Below are 7,614 nucleotides of genomic sequence, written 5' to 3'. Positions count from 1 at the left end.
CTATAAGCTAGTGTAAATATTGGGGAAGTATTGATGGGCATGTGTGAGAGAAGAGTTAGGGAGAAATCGGTGGGTGAATAATATTGATAGATTGGCTCTGAAAGCCAGCATGGACTCAATAGGTTGTAATGAAATCTGAGATTACATCATTTTGTTCTGAACTCCACCAAAACAGAAAGCAATCTTCCCCCCATCTATCAAATTACGTTTGATCGAATTTACAGTAAAGGAATTCACTTGGACAACAAGTCTGCACTGGTCCTTAGGCTGATGAGCATATTATTCTAATCCTTTCTCTTTGATGTTCTTGCCTAGCTTCCCTTTAAAGGTAAACCTCAAAGGTTGAGTGACAAGCAAAACATCCTTTATGAAGTCAGTAAAATTTCACATAATATCAGTGTCTTGTACATGGTCCACACAGCTATGAAAGGTATACATGCACTTATATACAATATACTCATCATTTAGAAAATATTCTGATGTATATTTCTTTGGTCCAAAGTGAATGGTCTCACTCATTCCCACTCATTTACTCTACCATTCCTCGTATGGCTTCTGGAAGTCGATAGAAGTAACATTTAAAGATTGTAAATAACATACATACCATATTAATTAACTCCTCAAAAAATTCAATCAGATTGTTTGAATCAAGAATCCTTTATAAATTCATGTTGGTTCATTTCAAAGAGACAATATTTCCCAAAATTCTTATTATCCTTCCCCAAATAATGGATCCTAATATCTTAGAATCATTGGACCATGGACTGCAGCAGCTGGTACCTTGCAGTCTGGAGCCAGACCGTCAAGGATCTGAATTCATCAAGTGCGTCATGAGAAGACAAGTGTATTTCAGAGCAAGAAGGAGACCAGCCTTAGAGCAGCCAGAGGACAACCACAGGTGGTAGGATTTACCATGCCGAGATGGGAACCCACAAAATCTAAGAGGCAAGAGTGATGAGTAGATTTTGAGCTATTGCTTCGATGAGTTTCCTTTGCATGCAAAGATATTGCTTCACTTAATTTAACTGACAGCAGATTCTGCTCATGCTTTCTTTCCCTAGTTTCTCATCTTTACTTAACCAAGGTCAAGCAGCTGATTGCATTAGTGCAGATATTGCTTCAAAGCACCAGATGAATGCCCATCTAAATAGACATGAGTTGTACTATATCTTTTCCATGTGAAGTTATGAAATCCTATTCTTGTGTGATACTGGACCATTCCTCAGATGTTTCATAGGTTCATTCAAAGGAGAGGGGAAGTTAACCCAGCTGTGTGAGGACAATCTAGAGGGATATGTTGAGTGGCTTATGGGGTTACCCAGACTATATTATGGAGTCTGGCATCAGAGAGCTATTCTTGCTGCCAGTGGTAGCCTGATATTGTGGGGCTCCCTTTCAGTTTGATGATTTAATGGATAATGTTGGTAATAATTGTAACACATGCGTATAATGTTGACTGACCATAGAAGCAAAGTTTCTCAGAATAGTGGTACAAAATGATGTTATAAGGCATCCAATACCGTAAACAGAAACTTTTTTAGTAAGTTGAGCTGCTTTTAGAAATATGAGGATGCTCCTATTTTTGTGACAAAACTGCAAGAAAGAAATTATGTGGCAAAAAGGAACATGTGATAAAATACTCGCAAGGAATAGCAAGCACACAACAAAATGTTTTATAAGTGTATTGTGAAAAAAGGCGCAGTGAGGATGCCACATCATAAGGATTGTCCATGCTTCATGTCTTGTTGCTTGACCAATGTCTGTCATTCAAGTGATAGGAGAAGAATCTCAGAAGATAGAGACAGATATATCTGCGTGATGCACATCTTTGCATAGCTCCAATGTTGCGTTTATTTTGCAGAGCTCCCTGGGATGGTTAACTACATTAATGTTGTCTTAAAATGCATCCTCTTTCTCCATTGTAATGAATTAAACAAAGTAAGTACTTAGAAAGACTGCTATGTTATGGTTTTCATTATGTTTTCTTTATGGGACCCACATTTTTCTTGGTCACCTTTTTTCTTAATAAGCATGGAAAGAACATTCTGTTTTGTGCTCACTATTCTTTTAGTCCCACATTCATTTTTGATGCTCTAATTACATTCTTTCTATTCTTTTGTTGTTTCTATGTCTCTATTAGACCATGGGATCTCCACAGTTACTTACATTCATACAAACTCTTTTGTTGTCTATCATCTCTAAATTCTGTTGTTAAGCAGGATTGATTAATTACACAATAAGAGTTCTTGTTCTTCAGGAATATATTTTGTATTGTATTGAACTAATTATTTCTTTGAACAATCCCACTGTTCATCCATGTTTGTCCACTTTCTGCTGAATTTTCTGGGCCAATTTTGTCTCATTCACTTAGATTCACCTAAGTTTAAGTTTGATGACTTTGTGACTAAATTTGTGACTCGCTCTTCACTTCCTCTAACTCAGTGCCAAAGTCAATTACATCATGGCCAATGTTAACTGGGAATAACATTAATCTTAGTTTTACTCATTCCTTATTTATGCATCTATACCTTGTGCTAATTATATTAAATAAGTTCTTACATATGTTCTCACTTCAACAGTTAGAGAAGTTTGATAGTTGTAACTGTTGTTTACAAATTTCGTATTCTTTCTTCAGCCAACTCATTGACTTCAACATTTATTTCTCATAGGCTGCCAATGTGGACAAAAATTTAATACAGACTGAAAAGTGGTTAGATTATAATCTGATAATATTACTTTATATTGCATTTATATTACAATTGTGGGTTTGCTGTTATAGAGCATTGAACTGGTGGAGTACAATAAAAGGAACTTGTGGAGTGGAATAATAGGAAGAAGATGTCAGCGATCCACCCTGTATCATTCACGAATGCCGTAAGGATATCTGTTTAAATATATTATGAATTACATTTTTGAGTTGTTACGTGTTTCTTTTTAGAGCTTTTTAGAGCAGCTTGTGGTCAAGCCCGCTAGGGAAAAGGTAATTCTGGATTTGGTGTTGTGCAATGAACCAGATTTCATTAGGGAGCTTAAGGTAAAGGAACCCTCAAGAGGTAATAATAATAATATGATAGAATTCACCCTGCAGTTTGAGAGGTAGAAGTTAAAATCAGATGTATCGGTATTACAGTTGAGTAAAGGTAACTACAGAGGCATGAGAGAGGAGCTGGCCAAAGTTGATTGGAAGGGGATCCTCGCAGGATTGATGGTAGAGCAGCAACAGCAGCAGTTTCTGGGAGTGATTCAGAAGACGCAGGATCATTTCATCCCAAAGAAGAAGAAGCATTCTAAAGGGAGGATGAGGCAACTGTGGCTGACAAAGGAAGTCAAAGACAGCATAAAAGCAAAAGAGAGGGCATACAATGTTGCAAAGATTAGTGGGAAGCTAGAAGATTGGGAAGCTTTTAAAAGAGAACAGAAGGCAACTACAAAAGCAATGAGGAAAAAAAAAAGATGGGATATGAAGGTAAACTAGCCAATAATATGAAAGAGGATACCAAAAGTTTCTTCAGATATATAAAGAGTAAAAGAGAGGGAAGAGTGGACATCAAGCTGCTGGAAAATGACACTGGAGAAGTCAAAATGGGGAGAAAAGAAATGGAGGACAAATTGAATAAATATTTTGTGTCAGTCTTCACTGTGGTAGACACCAGCAACATGCCAGAAATTCAAGAGAGTAAGGGGGCAGAAGTGAGTGTAGTCACTATTACTAAGCAGAAGATGCTTGGGAAATTGAAAGGTCTGAAGGTGGATGTTACCTGGATGGACGGACTACACCCCAGGGTTCTGAAAGAGGTAGCTGAAGAGATTGTGGAGGCATTAGTTGTGATCTTTCAAAGATCACTAGAATCAGGAATGGTTCCAGAGGACTGGAAAATCGCAAATGTCACTCCACTCTTTAAGAAGGGAGGGAGGTGAAAGACAGGTAATTATAGGCCAGTTAGCCTGACATCAGCAGTTGGTTAGATTTTAGAGCCTATCATTAAAATTGAGGTTTCGGGGTACTTGGAAGCTCATGATAAAATAGGCCAAAGTCAGCAGCATGGTTTCCTTAAGGGGAAATCTTGCCTGACAAATCCATTGGAATTCTTTGAGGAAGTAACAAGCAGGATTGACAAAGGAGATTTAGTAGATGTTGTTTACTTGGATTTTCAGAAGGCCTTTGACAAGGTGTCACACATGAGGCTGCTAACCAAGGTAAGAGCCCATGGTACTACAGGAATGGTACCAGGATTGATAGAAGACTGGCTGACTGGCAGAAGGCAAAGAGTGGGAATAAAGGGGGCCTTTTCTGGTTGGCTGCCGGTGACTAGTGGTGTTCCGCAGGGGTCGGTGTTTGGTCCGCTACTTTTCACATTATATCTAAATGATCTGGATGATGGATTTGATGGCTTTGTGACTAAGTTTGTGGAAGATACAAAGATAGGTGGAGGGGCAGGTAGTGTTGAGGAAGCAGGGATTCTGCAGAAGGACTTCGACAGGTTGGAAGAATGGGCAAGGAGGTGGCAGATGGAATACAGCGTAGGGAAGTGTATGGTCATGCACTTTGTAGAAGGAATAAAGATGTAGACTATTTTCTAAATGGGGAGAGAATTCAGAATTGGAGGTGCAAAGGGGTTTGGGAGTCCAAGTGTATAATTTCCTCAAGGTTAACTTGCAGGTAAATGAAATGTTAACATTCATTTTGGGAGGACTAGAAATATAAAAGCAAGGATGTAATGCTGAAGCTTTATAAGGCTTTGGTCAGACCACATTTGGAGCATTGTGAGCAGTTTTGGACCCCATATCTAAGGAAGGATGTGCTGATGTTGGAGAAGAGGAGGTTTACAAGAATGGTCCCGGGAATGAAAGGGTTAATGTATGAGGAGCGTTTGATGACTCTGGGTCTGTATTAGCTGGCGTTTAGAAGGATGAGGAGGATTTCATTGAAATCTACCAAATATTGAAAGGCCTGGATAGAGTGGATGTGGATGGGATGCTTCCAGTAATGGGAGAGTCTAGGTCCTGAGGGCACAGCCTCAGAATAAAAGGATGTCCCTTTAGAACAGAGATGAGGAGGAATTTCTTTAGCCAGAGGGTGGTGAATCTGTGGAATTCATTAGTCTTTTGGTATATTTAAGAGGAGCTTGATAGGTTCTTGATTAGTAAGGTCGTCAAAGGTTATGGGCAGGGCAGGAGAATGGGGTTGAGAAGGAAAAAAAAATCAGCCATGATCAAATGGCGAAGCGGACTCGATGGGCCAAATGGACTAATTCTGTTCCTATGTCTTATGGTCTCATGGCCTTTAACTATGGAATTCTGTGAGATTTCCAATAGGTGTAGAAATCATTTTCTGGAGAAGCTCTTGACACGCAACAACACACAATGGACCTCTTCATTGCTGGACTTGTCCCATGTCTTGCATTTGCTTCTCATGGGATTCACTTATCTTTGGCAGCTGCATGACTCCCATCATCTCACCAGTCTTTATGCTTGGGGTGTTCCAGAGGTGGAAAAGTCCACAAGTAGCTATGAGGGTGCAGGTGGAAGCCAAGGCCTCGTGATAACATCTTTCCACTGCTTCTAAATGCCTTTGAATATCAGAAACATTTAGAAACAGTTGAACTACGTATAAATAATTTTTGAAAATTACAAATTAATAAAACATTATTTAAGTTCATTTAAAACCATATTCAATACACATGAATTAATTGGAAACATTAATATTAATTAAAATAAAGCAAAAACCTAAATTGAGTTCCTTCACTTACCTTCTCAGTGAAAATTGATGACCCCATTCAAATAAATAAGGCAGCATCAGATGTGGCAGTAATGGCTGGTGTAAAGATGTGGGGCCAGATATGAAGCTTATCCTACTCTACAGCTCAGTAGGTCACAGGGATCTATGGGCAGAATGGGAAATTGGATGCATTCTCAACCAATCTCCTGCATGTCCATCTTTCCACACTGTGGTTTGCTGGCAGGGGTCTACATAACTGCTGGCTAGCCGCTGGTGCAATCCAACGAGCTTAAGAGGGTTTAAAAGAAAATAACTGCAAGTGCTAGAAACTGAAAGCCATCTTTCCTCTTTGCCTACATTGCTGGATTTGTGCACTGCGAGCATTTTTGGTTTTGCATTTTCATGTTAGCCTCTTGGAGCTGTCTTTCAGAATCCATTGATCTATCATGAGGGAGATGGTGCAGGATCTTCCACTTCAAGCAAAAATGTAATCTTTCCCAGCATCTAATGAGAACCAAAGTAGCCTTGTAATACTTTGCAGACTTCGTTGGGGCTCATGTATCTCTTTATCCTTTTCCCACTGGTAAAACAGATTTCCACCCTATGTACCATGCTTAAATCTGTGATCAAAGACAGGATACAAAATTTGAGGGAAGCCAGGACAGGCACTTGTTAGATGACAAGTATTGACTCTACCATGTAAACGCATGCACAATGGCCGTACAAAGATTTGACTCTGCTCAATGTGTGCCTTAAAAGCTCCATATGTTTTATTCCAACCTGCTAAATGATTGCCGAAGGGGATGTATTCAGGACACAAATCTTCACAAATTTTAAATACGTCCAGTTGTGACAGCTACTCCGCAGGACAAAAGAATCATGACTGGTCTGACAATTCAGGAGGATCCAGCTCTGAGTTAATATAATGCTGCACTAAAACTGCAGATGCTATGGATTTGAAACAAATGCAGAAAATTTTGAAACACTCAAGCAGTTCTGTGGGAAGAACTGCTGACTTAATGTTTCATATTTAGATCATCAAACATGTGGTTGAAACAGAAAGCTTGCAATCAATGTGAAATTCTTCTTGAAAATAGGAAGGTCCCAAGGAGCAGGTACGTGGAGGGACAACATGCAAAAATTGCCCCCTTCCTTTGCACAACCCAATGTAATGGCCAAATGGAAACAACTTCATATGATATGTTGACTGGTATGCCAACTGTAGTATGAAAGGCCAGGGGTCAGGTGACAGTGACAACACTACTGACCCCCATGGTCGGATGATAGCATTGCCTATCGGGTCAGAAGCTACACCACTGTCAATCAAGGGTCCGGCTCCGCCCCACCCATTAAGAGCATACTTTAGGATTGGCTTGTAACCCACCTTTGTTCTTGACCCTGAATCATTGGCTTGTTTGAATTACCTGAGTGGGCTCCACCCAGCTATAGTCCTATAAAAGATGGTACACGTAGGCCGTTCTCCCTCTTTTCTGATTGCTGCTGGGGCTGAGACTACAGGTGAGAGGGCGCACTTCCACAGGGGTCTAGGAGTGTCCTAAGTAGACTCCCAGTCGAGTAGATATGTTGTTTGTCCAGATTCAGGGGGTTCAGACAACGTATTTGTTCATTCCCTGATCACTTGTACTAGTTTCTTGCGTGTGTGTGTGTGTGTGCGCGCGCGCGTGCGCATGCGCGCACTTCACCCCCCCCCCACGTTTCGTGATCACCCAAGTGCGAGTGTGCATTTGTTCCTTCACATTCTGTTCCCATGTCGGTCTTTGTAATAAAATCCTCCTTTTAAAATACAAAGACCGTGTCCAGATACCTCTCTCTTTAAGATCCAAAAGAAACTTTCTCATAACACCAAACACATGCCCATTGAAGTCCCAGAAGCC

Source organism: Pristis pectinata, chromosome 6 (genome assembly GCF_009764475.1).
Source record: "Pristis pectinata isolate sPriPec2 chromosome 6, sPriPec2.1.pri, whole genome shotgun sequence".
In the NCBI taxonomy this organism is placed as follows: Eukaryota; Metazoa; Chordata; class Chondrichthyes; order Rhinopristiformes; family Pristidae; genus Pristis; species Pristis pectinata.
Note: the sequence above shows the minus strand (reverse complement) of the source record.